The 19,380-nt window shown below is 47.7% G+C and overlaps 2 protein-coding genes across 2 annotated transcripts in view; both read left to right on the forward strand.

Annotated features, from left to right (window-relative positions):
* The window catches only part of ikbkb (inhibitor of nuclear factor kappa B kinase subunit beta), a 505,718-nt gene that overhangs the window by 52,007 nt on the left and 434,331 nt on the right, over window positions 1-19,380 (forward strand). The gene's annotated exons all lie outside the window — the stretch shown is intronic.
* Window positions 11,008-19,380, forward strand: part of dmtn (dematin actin binding protein) — a 90,336-nt gene continuing 81,963 nt past the window's right edge. Inside the window, exons 1-2 of the mRNA XM_078565679.1 lie at window positions 11,008-11,145; window positions 18,821-18,903. The gene's annotated coding sequence lies outside the window, so the exon portion shown is untranslated. The remainder of the gene's footprint in view (window positions 11,146-18,820; window positions 18,904-19,380) is intronic.

Genomic DNA, 19,380 nt, shown 5'->3' on the forward strand with positions numbered 1-19,380 from the left:
TTGACTGTTACCTATCATCTCACACTGGCTCTCCATTACTGTTCTGTGCAATGTTTCACAACCTGCACGCAGTTTTGTGAATGACATTTTGAATGCCCTGGATTCTGCATTCTCCACCAAATCCCAGCAGCTGAAAATAGCAATAATAGAAACTATTTCAGAAAGTGCTTAAAATTAATTTAAAGTTAAAATACTTTAAAGGTGTCTTTTGATGAGAGTTAATGTACAGTTAAGTAAGGTTATGTACAATTGTGTGACATGTCTGGCACGGAGGGCCCAACATTAGAGATTGAGGGCCATGGGCAATAGGATGAGGTAAATGTTTCCCTTGTAGAAGCGTGTCTCAGTTTTATAAGCATTCACCCTGCTTACCATTGCTGTTTGATGGCTTTGTTCATTTTTCGTTGTAAATCCTTTTCAGTTTCAGAGAGGGTCACTGTTCCCGCTCATCATCACTGTCCCATGATAGAAAGTGTGAGGCCGTTGGGTGAGACTGCGATGCTCCCACAGCCAAATAGCCTGCGGCACTTTAGACTGACACCTGATGAAAGTGAGGGGCTGGGAGGGTGTTGGTCATTCTGGGCCCACACGACAGTAAGGGGGAGGTTTACATGGACTGTATGCACTGTGACAGAGCGCTATTCCCACAGCAAGTCCTCCTGCCATAGACAGCTGCTCACAAGGAACATCCAGAGATTTGGAAGGGTGATGCCACTGATAGTTTTCACTTTCCTCCTATTCCCAGCCTACGGAATTGGGAAAGGCCAGGACTCAGTGCTTGACCTGTAACTTCTCCGCCGGGGAACCTGCTTCTCCAGGAAGCATTGAGGGGATAAAGAAAAGAGAAAGCAGTGTCTTATAGACCAGCTTTCACATGCCTGGAACATCCCAAAAGTGTTTTGCAGCTGGCGAAGTACTTGTGAGGTGGACTCACTGTTATTATGTGGCAGATTTGTGCACAGCAAGATCCCATCAATGGCAGATGGGTTGAAGAGCCAGGCGATCTCCTTTTTGGTGATGTGGGCTGAGGGTCAAATCTTGGCAAGGATACTTGGCAAGAGCTTCTTTGTCCTTCTTCACATGGTCCCATGGGGCGTTTTATACCCACAGTATTCCCGAATTAGCATTTCGTCTGGAAGGTGATGCCTCTACGAGTGTAGGTCACCCTCAGCACTGCCAACCACAACTCAGAGGTCAGACTGCTCCTGCCACATGAGGCAAACTGACACTCAGTGAGAGCAGGATTCAAGGAAGTGACTAACTGAGACAAAGCAAGCGATGCTACATTTCAATCTCGATTTGAAGACCTTAAGAATATCAGGACTGAGGTGAATGTCTTCAGTCAGAGGGTTGTGAAGCTTTGCAATTCTCTACCCTGGAGACTGTGGATGCTTCATCATTGAGAGCATTTAAAGCTGAGATTGACAGGTCTTTGGTCCCTCAGGAATTCGAGGAACGGGTGAACGGGCGGGGAGGATGCAGAAGATCAGTCATGGGTGTACTGAATGGCGGAGCAGGCTCGAGGAGCCGAATGGTCTACTCCTGCTCCTATTTTTCATGTTCTTGTCTGTTCTTAATCACAAATACCCAGAAATCTCTTCCATTTACTTTAACAAAACTCAGATTCTATACTTCACAGAGTAACAATTGGGATACAAACTTGTATATTTATCTCCTCCAGTGTTTAGAATAATGGTGATCTGGGGGGAAATGACAAGGCTGTAAACCCGTTGAGAGTTTCTGATGGCTTACATGTGGAATAGGAGTGTTTGCAGGGACCTATTATAACCAAGGGCTCAGGTGGAGCTGCAACTCATTGTGTACACTGAGTATGACACAGCTCCTTCTCCATCAGCTCCTGAAAATGATCTCAACAAAAAACCATCACAAACTTATCACCAGCTTCCGACATCCTCACCTTCTAACACAGTGTCACCCGTGCACATTGTCACGTGTGCCCTGTACCCATTTATTCACCACGCTTGCTATGAGGATATCAGGTATTGGAAGTGTATTGATTCCCTTGGCCTGGACAGGTAGATCATAGCCCCAGCAGCTCTGGTGCATTTCATGTTTGGGCTTGATGCTCCTGGGTGAGCACAGTGTTAGGGAACAGATTTTGCCTCTTTGCATCCAGCCTTGACATTTGGTGTTCCTGAAATGGGATCTCAGCAGTTGGCTGTCGTCATTCCAAGCTACCTTCTCCGACCTTTCTCGCACGCAGCAATGTTGGCATATCCTTTCTCAGCACTAACTATCCTGGTGGCTTTTCTATGTGCATTTACCGAATGGATGCTGAGTTCTATTTACTTTGCGTGCTGCAGCCTCTTGTCCACTGGAAATTAAATTCAAAGCAGCAGCCTAAAGAGGGAGCACACTTTCCCTTCACACCATACCCAGATCAGGGAGGTGCAGGGCAGCGTGACTCAGTCCACTGATGGTGCATTTGTTAAACTGCAGACGGCTGACACCGCCTTAGTCTACTAATTATGTCCATTGAGCATTGAGTAACAGCACTTGGGGCAGAATTTTAAGGCCCCATCACAGCAGGGCAGGGCCATTAAATGCGGCAAGTGTTCAAAACTCCATTGGCTGCAGCAGCACTGTAAATTCCCGCTGGTGTAAAATTCCACCCTTGAGATTTCGACGACCTACGTTATGGTCTCGAGTTGTTAGTATTTTGTTTACTTTAGGTAAGTCAGCGGGTAGCACTGTCACCTCTGAGTCAAAGGCTGTGGGTTCAGGACATACCTGAGCACAGCATTTAGCCTGACAACCCAGTGCAGTACTGAGGGCGTGCTGCACTGTCACAGGTGCTGTCTTTCAGATGAGACATTAAACCGAGGCCCTGTCGGCCCTCTCAGCTGGGCGTAAATGAACCGTTGACTCTATTTTGAAGAAGAGCAGCAGCGTTCTCCCCAGTGTCCGGGCCAACAGTTATCCCTCAATCAGGGTCACACAAACAGATTATCAGGATGTAATCACATTGCTTTTGTGGGAGCTTGCTGTGCAGAAATTGGAAGCAGCATTTCCTGCATGACAACAGGCACTACACTTCAAAAGTACTTCATTGGCTGTAAAGCACTTTGGGTCATTTGGCGGTGGTGAAAGGCGCTATAGAAATGCAAGCTTCTCTTTTGGACATTTTTCAAAGCAGCTCTCATTTTTAAAATGTTTGATCTGGGCTTTTGTGGTGCTTTCAGTTCATCCATTGCAAAAAAAAGGTAAAATGAAGTAAAACTGAACTTTCAAAGAACTCAAAAGAAAAGCGCACCATCCTTGATCTGACCTTCATCCCTGAATCTTTGACATGCTGAGCCAATGTCTCCACAGCAGCCTCATCCCCTGGATGGAGGGGGAGATGTCCCCTGGATGGAGGGAGAAGTGTCCCCTGGATGGAGGGAGAGGTGTTCCCTGGATGGAGGGGGAGGTGTTCCCTGGATGGAGGGAGAGGTGTCCCCTGGATGGAGGGAGAGGTGTCCCCTGGATGGAGGGAGAGGTGTTCCCTGGATGGAGGGGGAGGTGTTCCCTGGATGGAGGGAGAGGTGTCCCCTGGATGGAGGGAGAGATGTTCCCTGGATGGAGGGAGAGGTGTCCCCTGGATGGAGGGAGAGGTGTTCCCTGGATGGAGGGGGAGGTGTTCCCTGGATGGAGGGAGAGGTGTCCCCTGGATGGAGGGAGAGGTGTCCCCTGGATGGAGGGAGAGGTGTACCCTGGATGGAAGGAGAGGTATCTCCTAGATAGAGGGGGAGGTGTCCCCTGGATGGAGGGAGAGGTATTCCCTGGATGGAGGGAGGGGTGTCCCCTGGATGGAGGGAGAGGTGTCCCCTGGATGGAGGGAGAGTTGTTTCCTGGATGGAGGGAGAGTTGTTTCCTGGATGGAGGGAGAGGTGTTCCCTGGATGGGGGGAGAGATGTTCCCTGGATGGAGGGAGAGGTGTCTCCCTGGATGGAGGGAGAGGTATCCCCTGGATGGAGGGAGAGGTGTCCCCTGGATGAAGGGAGAGGTGTCCCCTGGATGGAGGGAGAGGTGTCCCCTGGATGGAGGGAGAGTTGTTTCCTGGATGGGGGTAGCGATGTTCCCTGGATGGAGGGAGAGTTGTTCCCTGGATGGAGGGAGAGGTATCCCCTGGATGGAGGGAGAGGTGTCCCCTAGATGGAGGGAGAGGTGTCCCCTGGATGGAGGGAGAGGTATCCCCTGGATGGAGGGAGAGGTGTCCCCTGGATGGAGGGAGAGGTGTCCCCTGGATGGAGGGAGAGGTGTACCCTGGATGGAGGGAGAGGTGTCCCCTGGATGGAGGGAGAGGTGTCCCCTAGATGGAGGGAGAGGTGTCCCCTGGATGGAGGGAGAGGTGTCCCCTGGATGGAGGGAGAGGTGTCCCCTGGATGGAGGGAGAGGTGTCCCCTGGATGGAGGGAGAGGTGTCCCCTGGATGGAGGGAGAGGTGTCCCCTGGATGGAGGGAGAGGTGTCCCCTGGATGGAGGGAGAGGTGTCCCCTGGATGGAGGGAGAGGTGTCCCCTGGATGGACGGAGAGGTCTCCCCTGGATCGAGAGGTGTGCACTGGATGGGGGGAGAGCTGTCTCCTTTCATGATTTTGAAACCTCTATCAAATCTCCTCTTTGCCTTCTCCGCTCTAAGGAGAACAACCCTGGCTTCTCCAATCTTGCTATAACTGTAATATCCCCCTCTCATCTCTGCAATTCTGGTAAATCTCCTCCATTCTCTCTTCAAGGCCTTGACATCCTTCCTGAGGTGTGACGCCCAGAATTCAGCACAATACTCCGAGGCCCAGCCGATGTTTTATAAAGGTTTCATATAACTCCCTTGCTTTTATACTCGATACCCCGATTGATAAAGCCAAGGACCCCAGATAGTTTTTAAAACAGGCTCCTCAGCTTGTCCTGTCAGCCTCAAGGTGTTGTGAACATACACCCCCGGATCTCCCTTTAAAATTTAAATTGTAGTTTGTATTGTCTCTCCTCATTGTTCCTCCCAAAATGTACCACTTCACAATTCCCTGAATTACATTTCATCTGCTATGTGTATGCCTATTTCATTGATCTATCTGTCTATGTCTTGCCGGAGTTTGTCACTATCCTCCACACTCTTCACTACATTTCTGAGTTTGATGTCACTTGCAAACTTTGATGTCTAGGTCATTAACACATATCAAAAAGACCAGTGGACCCAATACCTGTGTTAACCACTTTTATGAAAGTGGAAACTTGTTCAGTGGATTTTTCTCTACAGCCTGTCTGAATCAAACCATTGTTTAATGTAACTGGTGCAATCTCAAAATGCGTCCAATCTGTTTAACCAAAGGTATCACATTTCGTGTAACAGACGTGCTTTAGGGCAGCCTCTGCTGGAGCAGTATTGATAGTCAATTCAGGAAAGGAGTGAAACTAACTTTCTGAACCACCTCCAGAACCAGCAATTAAATAAGATGAAAACTGGGGGTTTTAATGCAAACTCAGTGAATGAGCTTCAGTTCATACTTTGTGCTGCTCGGACACTGTCCTTATCAACAGTTAAATGCTTTTATTTGTGTATCGTAACGAAAGCAGACTGTATAAATTAGGTAAACCACAGTCACCAAGAATAGCCAAGCTTTTTATGCTGGAATTTGAGGATTATGTAATTAGCTTGAGGTCAAGACTCAATGCTGCAATATTGATTATAATCTTTCATTGAGAGTCAAATTCACCAGCTACCCTCATTCTGTTACTCAATTAACAGATCAATCGAAAAAGATAATCTACATCTGAAAATAGAATGGTTTATGATGTCAATAATTAAATAAATTCCCTATTGTTTAATTAGTTAGATGGATTTTGGACAATGCACTTAATACAGTTAGTGTTTGGCTTATTGGTAGCAAAAGGTTATGTGCATATACAGCAAGAGGCTGCGTGTATACACCAAAGGACTGCATGCATATAGCAACTGGATGTGCATATACATCAAGAGACTGTACACAGCAAGAGGCTTTATGTATAAAGAAAGAGATTCTGTGTATACAGCAATAGGCTGTATATATACAGCAGGAGACTATATGTATACAGCAAGAAACTGTGTGTACAGCAAGAGACTGTGTAGACAGCAAAAGATTCTGTGTATACAGCAGTAGACTGTGTGTATACAGCAAGAAACTGTGTACAGCAGGAGGCTGTATGTATACAGCAAGGGACTGTGTACATAGGAACACAGGAACATAGGACTTAAGAACGGGAATAGGTCATTCGACCCTTCTAGCCTGATCTGCCACTCAATCAGATCATGACTGATCTGGTTGTGGTCTCAACTCCACTTTTCTGTCTGTCCCCCATAACCCTTGACTCCCTTGTCTATCAGAAATCTCTCTAACTCAGCCTTGAACAAATTCAATGATCCAGCCTCCACTGCTTTCTGGGGAAGAGAATTCCACAGACTAACAACCCTCTGAGAGAAAAAAAATTCTCATCTTGTCTGAAAAGGGAGGCCTCTTGTTCTTAAACTGTGTCCCCTAGTTCTAGTCTCCCCCATAAGAGGAAACATCCTCCCGGTATCCACCCTATCAAGTCCCCTCAGGATCTTATATTTATCAATAAGATCCCCTCTCACTCCTCTAAACTCCAATGGGTATGGGCCCAATCTGTTCATCCTTTCTTCATAAGATAAGCCTTTCATTCCAGGAATGAGTCAAGTGAACCTTCACTGAACTGCTTCTAATACAATAATATATTTTCCAAATAAGGAAACCAAAACTGTACAGTACTCCAGATGTGGCCTCACCAAGGCCCTGTACAGCTGCAGTAAAACTTCCCTACTTTTATATTCCATTCCCCTTGCAATAAATGACAGTATTCCATTTGTCTTCCTAATCACTTGCTGTACCTACATACTAACTTTTTGTGATTCATATACCAGGATACCCAGGTCACTCTGTATCACCGAGTTCTGCAATCTCTCTCCATTTAAACAGTATATTGTTTTCCTATTCTTCCTGCCAAAGAGAACAAGTTCACATTTACCCACATTATACACCATCTGCCAAATGTTTGCCCACTTGCTTAAACTGTCTTTGCAGACTCTCTGCCTTCTCTTGACAAATTACTTTCCAACCTACCTTGGTGTCATTGGCAAATGCAGCTACCATATATCTGGTCCCTTCATCCAAGTCATTGACATAGATAAATAATTGCGGACCCAGCACTGCTTCCTGTGGCCCTCCACTAGTTACAGCTTATCAACTTGAAAAAGACCTGTTTATCCCTACTCTCTGCTTCCTGTTAGCTAACCAATCCTTTATCCATGCTAATATGTTAACCCCTACACCATGATCTCTTATCTTGTGTAGTAATCTTTGATGTGGCACCTTATCAAATGCCTTTTGAAAATCCAAGTACACCACATCTACAGGTTCCCCATTATCCATCTTGCTTGTTACTTCCTCAAAAAACTCTAATAAATTAATTAAACACGATTTCCCTTTCACAAAGCCATGTTGACTCTGCCTTGTCACACTGTGATTTTCTAAGTATTCTGCTATTACCTCCTTAATAATGGATTCTAGCAATTTCCCAATGACAGATATTAGGTTAATAGGCCTATAGTTTCCTGCTTTCTGTCTCCCTCCTTGCTTAAATAAAGGTGTTACATTAGCTATTTTCCAATTTAATGGAACCTTTCAGAAAGAGGCTGTGCCTATACAGCAAGAGAATGTGTGTGAACAGCTAGAGGCGATGTGTAGGTACAACAAGAGGCTGTGTGTATACAGCAAGAGGCTGTGTGTATACGGCAAGAAACTGTGTGTACACAGCAAGAGGATGCATGTGTGTACAGCAAGAGGCTCTGTGTGTACAGCAAGAGGCTGTGTGTGTATAGCAAAAGGTTATGTGTATACAGGAAGAGACTGTGTATACAGCAAGAGGCTGTGTGTGTACAGCAAGAGACAGTGTGTGTACAGCTAGAGGCTATGTGTATACAGGAAGAGACTGTGTGTATACAGCAAGAGGTTGTGTGTGTACAGCTAGAGGCTGTGTGTATACAGGAAGAGACTGTGTGTACACAGCAGGAGGTTGTGTGTGTACAGCTAGAGGCTATGTGTATACAGGAAGAGACTGTGTGTATACAGCAAGAGGCTGTGTGTATACAACAAGGGACTGTGTGTATACAGGAAGAGGCTGTGTGTGTACAACAAGGGGCTCTGTGTATACAGCAAGAGGCTGTGTGTGTACAAGGGGCTCTGTGTATACAGGAAGAGGCTGTGTGTGTACAACAAGGGACTCTGTGTATACAGGAAGAGGCTGTGTGTGTACAACAAGGGGCTCTGTGTATACATGAAGAGGCTGTGTGTGTACAACAAGGGGCTCTGTGTATACTGGAAGAGGCTGTGTGTGTACAACAAGGGGCTCTGTGTATACAGGAAGAGGCTGTGTGTACAACAAGGGGCTCTGTGTATACAGGAAGAGGCTGTGTGTGTACAATAAGGGGCTCTGTGTATACAGGAAGAGGCTGTGTGTGTACAACAAGAGGCTCTGTGTATACAGGAAGAGGCTCTATGTGTCCCCTTGGAGCAAAGAAAGTTGCATGATGTATCTGAACAGAGTAGATAGGGAAAAACTGTTCTTACTTGTGAAAGGATCGAGAACAAGAGGACACAGATTTAAGATAATTTGCAAAAGAAACAAAGTCAATATGTGAAAAAATGTTCACGCAGTGCGTGGTTAAGGTCTGGAATGAACTGCCTGAGATTGTGGTGGAGGCAGATTCAATCGAGGTTTTCAAAAGGGAATCAGCAGGTTATTTGGAAAGGAACAGGTGCAGGGTTATGGGGAGAAGGGAGAATGGCACTGCAAACTGCTCATTTGGCAAACTGGTGCAGGCACAATGGGCCGAATGGCCTCCTTTTGCGCTGTAAAAATCCTGTGATTCTATGAAGAGCCTGTGTATCAAGAGGTTGTGTATATACAACACGAGACTGTGTGTACGCAGCAAGAGCCTGGTTGTACACTGTTGGAGACTCTGTGTATAGGGCAGGTTATGGGGAGGGGAGGGTAGGAGGGGGGTGGGCAGGAGAGATGGATAGTGATAGGAGGGTTTTCATGGGCAGGTGGGATGGGGAAGACAAGCGCTGCATTGCTGTCCTAGAATGCTGCTGTCGACCTGGGAGCATTGCTGATCTGTTAAACGATGTTTCGATCACTCGACATGAACATGGCTTTTCAACAATTCACCAGAGATTACATTTCCAAGTTAATATTTCCACCCCCTGTGGGGGACATTTGTTAAGGCCTTTCTGCCTCACCCTTTTGCCAAGCTACGTGTATTTGAGAGCTTTGGTCTTGAGCTTTGTCCTTTCACCCCTTTTCCCAAGTCCCCTCCAAGCACTCTCTGCAAATTTTGTTTGAATGTGAAGCCTGGAGTCTCAGGGAGGCCCATTTACTGAGGAGCTGTTCTTCACAGACCTAGAAAGTGGTGAGTTAGAGTGTGCAACTCGCTGCTACAGGGCGTGGTTGCAGGCAAACAGCTTCAGGGGAATCTAGATAAACACATGAACGAGAAAGGAACAGAAGGTTATATTGACAGGGTGAGATGAGGAGGGGTGGGAGAAACTATTTCCAAATATGTTTTGTGGCAGGCCCTGCTCTCCAGGATCTCACCTGCACCGTAGCATCTTGCACTTTACATAAGACACTTCTTTGTTGACGTTATTGTTTGGGCCGAAATCACCCAATTTCTGACCATCCAAATCGATCAAAGTGAGCAAGACTGATGGCTCCGTCAGGAGGCCATGTGAATTGAGCAGATGCATGTGCATTATCCACAGCTGTCCTTTAAAGTGAACAGACAACCTTATACTTATTTGGCAGCTTTAACCTCATAAGTCATCTTGAGGCCTTAGGTAGCAAAGTTAGATGGAGCCACGTAACGCGATATTAGGGAAGATGGCCAAAAACATGGCCAAGGAGGTAGATTTTAAGAAGGACCTTAAAGAGACAGAGAGGTTTAGGGAGGGACCTCTATAGAGCTCAGGGTCTTAGCAGCTGAAGGCACGGCCGCCAATGATGGAGCTATTAAAGTAGGTAAAGCACAAGAGGCCAGGACTAGGGGAGCGCAGAGATCTGGGAGGGTGGTGGGACTGGAGGAGGTCACAGCGAAGGAAAGGAGGCAAGGCCGTCAAGTCATCCGAAAACAAGGACAAAACTTTTAAAATCAGGACTGTCGTCAGACCGGGAGACAATGTAGGTCGGCGAGCACAGGGGTGATGGGTGGACAGGACTTGAGTGCGGGTCAGGATATAGGCAGAAATCTCCAACCGTGAAAACGATAGAGCACAGAAGGAAGCCGTTTGGCCCATTGTGGCTATGCTGGCTCTTTGAAAGAGTGATCCAATTAGCCCCGACTGTCTCCTCATGTGGCTCGGTGTCAAATTTTGTTGGATAACGCTCGTGCGAGGTGCTTTGGGGGTCACTTTACTATTTTAAAGCTGCTAGATCAATGGAAGGCATTGTTGCTGTGATTCCTTTATTGACGGAGCACTTGCATTACCCGTATCGATGTCGGGATTGGTGAAGTGAAGAATTTTTGAGGTCATGAGCAGCTGAATTAGAAATCATCTGGCCACGGTACAGGCAGCAGTGGGCGGATGAAAGTTAGGCCGTGTGCGGCGAGGTGTGAAGCGTGTGGCGTTTGCAGGCTGCAGGTGCCGGAGGTTTTGATTGATGCTGCTTTCTGCTGCTGCTGCTGAAACGCACGGGCTGAGGCTGGCTGGATGAAGTGTCTGAGGCTCCAGCAGACATCTCTCCTGATTGCTGCACCCTCGGGAAGCAGCTGCCTGCCAGCGACAGCCATGTGCAGATGCAGACCTGGGAGACTGCAGTTTCCATGGTGACGGGAGCAGCAGGCCCAGGGTGGAGGCAGGCTTGTTTTTCTCAGATAAGGCCTTCGGCTCGGGCGGGGATTCACCACGCGAGAATCGCCAACAGAAATAATTATCTCAGAAACCTTTATCTGGGAACTGGCGTCTGTAACACAGCCATCTCGTCAGTGTCAGTTGTCAGCGCATCCCACTACAGCTCCAAGCGTGGAATTAAGAGGCCAAAATTTGTGCCACTGTGTAAAGTTAGTGATAAACCAGCAGAAGCAAACTGATATAAACTGTAAGTACCTATAAGATGTTTATTTCTGGTTTATTTATAGAGTATAAAAAGTATTAGGGGGGAAGATCATCTCACTGCCAGAGCTGGATCACTCCTCAACAACCCTGAGGCCTAATGGGGGCCTCCGAACAGTTACAGCACAGGAGACCATGGGGCCCATTGTGCCTGTGCTGTCCCTTTGAAAGACAATTCCATTAAGTCCCTTTCCCTTCTTCTTTCAACATAACCCTACAAATGTTTTCCTCACAAGTATTCAATCAATGTGGTCATGGGTTTGCATAAACCCAGGGGAAACACATTGAACATTTAACAATTTCATTTCCTGGACTGATGTTCCAGACTTTAACATTCTTTTCTTTTGAAAAAAAAGGCTCTTGTCTTTTAGACCTTGTGATATGGCACTGTATTTACAGCCTGGGGTCACTGCTCCCAGCGGCACTGCTCCAGGGACCAGGTGATTCAATCGAGCAGGCTACATGCGGTTATGTCCAGTTCCCTGCTGGTCGACAGATGCCAAATGCCCACTCGTCTTCAGGCCAGGGTCTGCAGCTCCTGTTAGAAAGATACCTGTGCCCTCCCGAATGTTCCTGCACTGCCATAAAAACCCAACTGGGTCCCTAATGTCCTTTGGGGAAGGGAAATCTGCCATCCTCACCCAGTCTGACCTTACATCTCGTCTCCTCTTGTCTCGACTCTTCACGCCCTTGAGTTTGATCCTTGGAAAAGGAGGCAGTGGTTATTTGCCACAACAGTGACAGGTTACTGGGTCTTAGCATGGGATAGATTGTGGGAGGAGCAGTTTTGGGGGAGTTTACGGTCGATTGTGGTAGAAGATGTCTAGCATGGCTCAGTGCCTAACCCTCTTGGCCCTGATCAGAAGGACCTACTCCAGAAACTTGAGCACAAAATGGAGGCTGACACTCGCAGTGCAGTAGTGGGGGAGCTTGCATTGTTGGAGGGGAAGTGCTGAGGGAGTGCTGCACTGTCAGAGGGACAGTACTGAGGGAGAACTGCATTGTTGGAGGGCAAGTACTGAGGGAGTACCAAACTGTCCAAGGGTCAGTAGGAAGGAGCACTAATCTGTTGGAGGGGCAGAACTGAGAGTGCTGCACTTTTGGAGGGGCAGTACTGAGGGAGAACTGTACTGTCAGAGGGACAGTACTGGCAGAGCACTGCATTGTCAGAGGTGTTGTTTTTCGGATGAGACATTAAACTGAGGCCTGCCTGCCCTCTCAGGTGGGTGTAAAAGATCCCATAGCACTCTATAAAGGAGAGCTTGGGAGTTCTCTCAGTGTCCTGGGGCCTATACTTACCCTTCAACCAAGATCACGAAATTTAAAAAATGATCAAGTCATGACTGCAAGTTGTTTGTGATCACTTCTCCTGTAAACTGCACTGTCAGATAAGTATTTGTTTAAATGCTCTTCGGTGGGGTGGGTGGGCTGCAGTTAGGCTGCAGTGGGCCCAGCAGCTACTCTTGGAGACATCCAAATTGAGGAGGGCGCCTAAACAAGCCTGAGGCTCTGAATTTGCTATTGTGAAGGGCCTGTTCTGGGCGTGCCTAGACTTCAGCCTGTACCAGCCCGTGCACTCCCAGCAGGTAGTTTCCACATGCTGACCACCATATTGGACACTCAGGCTTCCATCAAACTGCCTGTAACATTGGCAAGGCACCAACAAATCTCTCGACCACCCCATACTTGCACTGTCAGCAGTGTGAGTGTGTGAGTGTGTGTGTGTGTGTGGAAGGGAACTCGCCTCCATTTGTTCATGTTGAGGGTTAATGAGAAAAATGCCTCAACAGAATGTACTCCATGTGTCAGCAAAACACTCTCAGCTGGCGAGAGGGATGAACAATGGACAGCAAAATCCAGTTCCAGAGCCCAACAATTCAGCACAATGCAACCTGCCCGCGACGCACAATTGGGGGCCCGTCATTGCCATTCTCTTAAGCCTGTTAATAATTGAAAGGCCGAGCAAAGCAATAACGGAGGGGCTGGGGGGGCGGGGGATGGGCCATGTTAATTTGTCCCATGAATTACACAGCGTGCATCATTGCAAAAGCAGCTCTCCAGAGCGTTGGTGCATTTTCAGACAAGCTAGTGCTTATTATATAAAGGTACCCTGCTGTGGGTTATTCATGCTGCTCACTGTACATTGGCAATGGAGATCTCTTACTTTAGACACTTTCTCCTTCAATGCTAATCTCTTTATTCCCCAGGCATATGTTTTTCTCCCTCTCTATTTCCGCTAAGTTTGTTCGTGTGCCATTTCTTCACTGTGGTCTGGCCAAGTGTGAAACCAGGGGCTGGATTTTAGCCGTGGTGGCAGGGCACAGGAGCTGGGTCTGCATTAGAACCCCCGTCTACCCCCCCCACCCCGCAACTCCGGCCTCTACTGGGAAACCGACTGAGGCTCAGATTTTCATGAGGGTTCCCTGTCCAATGAGAGAGAAGAGGAGGCCAGAATGGAGGCGGGTCTGATGGAATGCAGGACTCATTTAAACTCCCCCACTGAGGTGGCCCGTTTTGTACGGAGGGTGAGGCCTGTGCTTTGTGCCAAGGCCTGACACTGCAGTGCAGGAAAGGGAAATGCCACAGGGGAGATGGAGATCTGGTACCTGGGCGGTTGGGGGGGGGTGGGGGGGGCAAGACAGACGCTTGTTTTATCGATGCCGACCTGGATCTAATGCTGGAGGTTGTGAAGGAGAGGGAGGTGTAGGTGCTCTTCCCAGAGGGTCGCCTGTTCACCATCATCTCCCTGTGCCTCCAATTCCTCCTCCTCTCGTACCTCCCGCTCCTCCCCCAGGAGCTGTGCCCTTCCAGGGCATCAACATCCTCAAGGTCCGCACCTGTCTGGAGGACCATGTCTTGGGGAGCGCAGTAGACCACAATGATCAAGACCCTTGCAGGAGGACATTGGAGGGCACCACCCAACAGGTCCAGGCCCCGGACCCAGTCCTCTCTGAGGCCTCGATGCCCCACTAGTCCTGTGTTGTTCAGTCTTGAGGAAGAGGGCACCTGTCACCTGGGTGATGCGGTGGTGCGTAACTGCCAAGGTCTTCATCTGACTCGTAAAAGGACCCAGTGGCAAAGAAATTCAAGGCCACAGTTACCTTGGCTGCTACGAGCAGGATGAGGTGCACGCTGACCATGGCGCAAATGTCCACCAAAGTTGAAAGCCTGCAGATAGTCGGGCTTTTAATGAGGCCGTAACAATCTTAGCAACTGGTGTTCCCCCAGTCCTCACCCAGCCAGAATGGATTCAGGCCAGGGATGTCCAGCCCCAGACCGTCACTCTCCAAACAGCTGCTGGTAGGTGTTAGACGTTAGTCAGCCTCTGAGCTTGTCTCCTTCCTTCACTCCTTACACACTGGGTAGTTATCTCCTTCTGTTCAGTGCCTCACAGCCAAGATAGGGAACTCACTGTGCAGAGTCATTGTGAGGACTGCACTGCTCTCCCTGTCACGTCTTTACTTTATTTAGTTCACCTTGCACACAGGGACCCACAGGTGCCAAACAAGGAAACTAGTACAAGTGCATTCTCTGTGGCCTCCACATGTACAAAAGACGTGCCACGCCTTTGGGTGTCCTGAGGTCATGAAAGGCATTAAATCTGAATGGAAGTGATATCATGATATCAAGAAATGGCTGAACACACTGGATACTGCAAAGGCTATGGGCCTTTACAATATTCTGGTAATAGTACTGAAGACTTGTGCTCCAGAACTTGCCATGACCCTAGCCAAGCTGTTCCAGCACAGCTACAACACTGGCATCTACCCGGCAACATAGAAAATTGCCCGAGTATGTCCTGTACACAAAAAGTAGGACAAATCCAACCCGGCCAATTATCGTCCCATCAGTCTACTCTCGATCCTCAGTAAAGTGATGGAAGGGGTCATCAACAGTGCTATCAAGCAGTACTTGCTTAGCAATAACCTGCTCACTGATGCCCAGTTTGGGTTCTGCCAAGGTCACTCAGCTCCTGACCTCATTACAGCCTTGGTTCAAACATGGACAAAAGAGCTGAACTCCAATGGTGAGGTGAGAATGACTCTCCTTGACATCAAGGTAGCATTTGACTGAGTGTGGCATCAAGGAACCCTTGCAAAACTGGAGTCCATGGGAATCAGGGGGAAACTCTCCGCTGGTTGGAGTCATACCCAGCACAAAGGAAGATAGTCGTGGTTGTTGGAGGTCAGTCATCTCAGTTCCAGGACATCACTGCAGGAGTTCCTCAAGGTCGTGTCCTCAGCCCAACCATCTTCAGCTGCTTCATCAATGACATTCCTTCCATCATAAGGTCAGAAGTGGGGATGTTCACTGATAATTGCACAATGTTCAGCACCATTCGTGACTCCTCAGATATTGAAACAGTCCATGTTCAAATGCAGCAAGGCCTGGATAATATCCAGACTTGGGCTGACAAGTGACAAGTAGCATTCATGCCACACAAGTGCCAGGCAATAGACCATCTCCAACAACAGAGAATCTAACCATTGCCCCTTGACTTCAGTGGCATTACCATTGCTGAATCCCCCACTCTCAACATCCTGGTGGTTACCATTGACCAGAAACTGAACTGGACTAGCCATATAAATACTGTGGCAGGTCAGAGGCTAGGAATCCTGTGGTGAGTAACTCACCTCCTGACTCCCCAAAGCCTGTCCACCATCTACAAGGCACAAGTCAGGAGTGTGATGGAAACTCCCCACTTGGCTGGATGAGTGCAGCTCCAATAATACTCAAGAAGCTCGACACCATCCAGGACAAAGCAATCCGCTTGATTGGCACCCCATCCACAAACATTCACTCCCTCCACCACTGACACACAGTGGCAGCAGTGTGTACCATCTACAAGATGCACTGCAGATACTCACCAAGCCTTCCTAGACACCACCTTCCAAACCCATGACCCCTACCACCCAGAAGGACAAGGGCAGCAGACACATGGGAACACCACCACCTGGAAGTTCCCCTCCAAGCCACTCACCATCCTGACTTGGAAATATATCGCTGTTCCTTCACTGTAGCTGGGTCAAAATCCTGGAACTTCCTCTCTAACAGCACGGTGTGTGTACCTACAACACATGATTCAAAAAGCGGTTCAAGAAGGCAGCTCACCACTGCCTTCTCAAGGGCAATTAGGGACGGGCAATGAATGCTGGCCTAGACAGTGACGCCTACTTCCCATGAGTGAATAAAAAAGAGTCCATTCTTTCTATAAGGGTTTAATGCAATGTCAAACCAGATCCACACTTATGCTCCCTATTGGAGAATTCTCATTGCTAAAGGTCAAACATGAGCAAAATCAGATTCATAATTCTCAATGTAAATGTCAGGAAAAGTCCTTGTGGTTTATATCAAAGAAGGAGACAAGTGAGCGTGTTCTGGCTCTTTGCCAGAGCAACCCAGAACTGATCACATGACCACATTGTTCCCTGTAGGCCTGTGAATCTCCTCACTCCCCAGGCGCCCCACTCCTCACTGAATCTAGGCCCTGAGCCCATTCATCGGCCTATTAACTTTCATTGAAAAAATTTGTTCTTTCACGGGATGTGGGTGTCGCTGGCAAAGCCAGCATTTGTTCCCCAACCCTAATTTCTCTTGAACGAAGGGGCTTGCTCGGCCATTACAGAGGGCAGTTTAGAGGTAACCACATTGCTGTGGGTCTGGATCCACATGTAGGCCAGACTGGGTAAGGATGATAGATTTCCTTCCTCAAAGATGGTTTTTTACAACAATTATGGTAGTTGTCATGGTCACCATTACTAAGACTAGCTTTTAATTACAATTTTTAAACTTAATTTAATTTTTAAATCCCACCAGCTGCCGAAATGTGATTTAAATCTATGTCCCAGAGCATTAGCTTGAGTCTCTGGATGACTAGTCCAGTGACATTATCCCTATGCCACCATCACCCGACAAATGAAATTGTGTTACATTTAACACCATTCTCCAAAAGACAGCAGCAAGTCCTAACTACTAACGTGCTGGCTGCTCATTTAAGACAGAGATGTGGAGCATTTTTTTCTTTCAGAGGGTTGAGTCTTTGGAATTCTCTTCCTGAAAGGATGGTAGAAGCAGAGTGTTTGAATATTTTTAAGGCAGAGCGAGATAGATTCTTGATAAGCAAGAGGGTGAAAGGTTATTGGGGGGAGGCAGGAATGTGGGGTTGAGGTTACAATCAGATCAGCCATGATCTTATTGAATGGGGGAGCAGGCTCGAGGGGCCGAGTGGCCTCCTCCTGTTCCTAACTCATATGTTCGTATGTTTGTTTGTATGTTTGATATGATCACCATTTCACCAGCTCTGAGATTCCAGGTCAATTGGAAAGAACTTGTATTTATGCTGCGCTTATGATTACCGTAAACTACTTTTACACTCAGCGATTACTTCATTGAACTTCTCTCTGGTGTGACAACAAACCCAGCAGCCTATTTGCACTTAGCAATGTCGCTCAAACGATAAATGAGTTGAATGGCCAGACAATCTGTTTTGATTGAGGGAGAAAAGTTGGTCAGGGCAACTTCACCGCGATGGGTCCTCAGTTTAACATTTAATCTGAAAGACAGCACCTCCGACCGTGCAGCACTCCATCAATGCTGCACCTCTGACAGTTCAGCTGTCTCTCAGTACTGCCTCCTTCAACAGTGCAGCATTCCTTCAGTACTGCCCCTCAGTCAGTGCGGAGCTCCCTCAGTACTATCCTTCTGACAGTGCAGCACTCCCTCAGTACTGTCCCTCAAACAGTCCAGAGCTCCCTCAGTACTGTCCCTCTGAACAGTGCAGCACTCTCTCAGTACTGATCCTCTGGCAGTGCAGCACTCCTTCAGTACTGATCCTTGGACAATGCAGCGCTCCCTCAGTACTGGCCCTCTGACAGTGCAGCACTCCCTCAGTACTGACCCTCTGACAGTGCAGCACCCACTCAGTACTGATCCTCTGACAGTGCAACGCTCCCTCAGTACTGACCCTCCAACATTGCAGCACTCCCTCACTTTTAACTCTCTATCAGCTCAGTGCTTCCTCAGCACTGACCTTCTGACAGCTCAGCGTTCCCTCAGTACTGACCCTCTGACAGTGCAGAACTCCCTCAGTACTGACCCTCTGACAGTGCAGCGCTCCCTCAGTACTGACCCTCTGACAGTGCAGCACTCCCTCAGTACTGATCCTCCAACGGTGCAGCACTCCCTCAGTACTGACCCTCTGACAGTACAGTACTCCCTTAGTACTAACCCTCTGACAGTACAGTACTCCCTCAGTACTGACCCTCTGACAGTACAGTACTCCCTCAGTACTAACCCTCTGACAGTACAGTACTCCCTCAGTACTGACCCTCTGACAGTACAGTACTCCCTCAGTACTAACCCTCTGACAGTGCAGCACCCCCTCAGTACTAACCCTCTGACAGTGCAGCACCCCCTCAGTACTAACCCTTTGACAGTACAGTACCCCCTCAGTACTGACCCTCTGGCAGTACAGTACTCCCTCAGTACTGACCCTCTGACAGTACAGTACTCCCTCAGTACTGACCCTCTGAGAGTGCAGCACTAAAAAACGGATAATGACTGGACATGATGTGTAGATTCCCTGTGAGTCTAACGGGGTAATAAGTTTCTCGACTGAGGAAGAAAACGCAGAGAAATTAAAGACTTGTTTTCATTCACAGAGCAGAAAGGATCACACAGCCTGTGCAGCATGTCAGAGAAGGAACAAGTCTTTCAGAATGCACTGACGACCATCATATAACTGGTACAGTATATGTCGGTAATCTGTACTGCAAGATTCACAGTGCTAATGCTGTCTCCTTATGATTGTACCCACTGATGGTCAGCATCAATATTCACCACTTGCACTATCTTAATTCCTTTAACACAAAATCATTCTTAGGTGATCACAGAGGACAAAAGAAACCAACAGAGAGTCCTTGAGCCAGGCTTAGGAGAGGGACCCAGCAGATTCAGGTCTACCTGGTAGAAATTCATAGAAATCCTGAATAAATTTAGAGAAATGTTATCATTTGCTTCAATTAAAACTTTGATTGAAAGTACATCAATCACTACAAGTTGCGCCACAGGTTAGTAAGGTCATAAAGAAAGCAAACCGAGCACATTTAGATAGAGTTGAAAAGTAGGGAAGTTACGCTAAGCCTGTACTGAACCTTGGTTAGACCACATTGAGAGCACCGTGTGCAGTTCTGGTCCCCATATTATAAAAAGGATACAGAGG

This window comes from Cetorhinus maximus, chromosome 20 (assembly GCF_964194155.1).
Source record: "Cetorhinus maximus chromosome 20, sCetMax3.hap1.1, whole genome shotgun sequence".
In the NCBI taxonomy this organism is placed as follows: domain Eukaryota; kingdom Metazoa; phylum Chordata; class Chondrichthyes; order Lamniformes; family Cetorhinidae; genus Cetorhinus; species Cetorhinus maximus.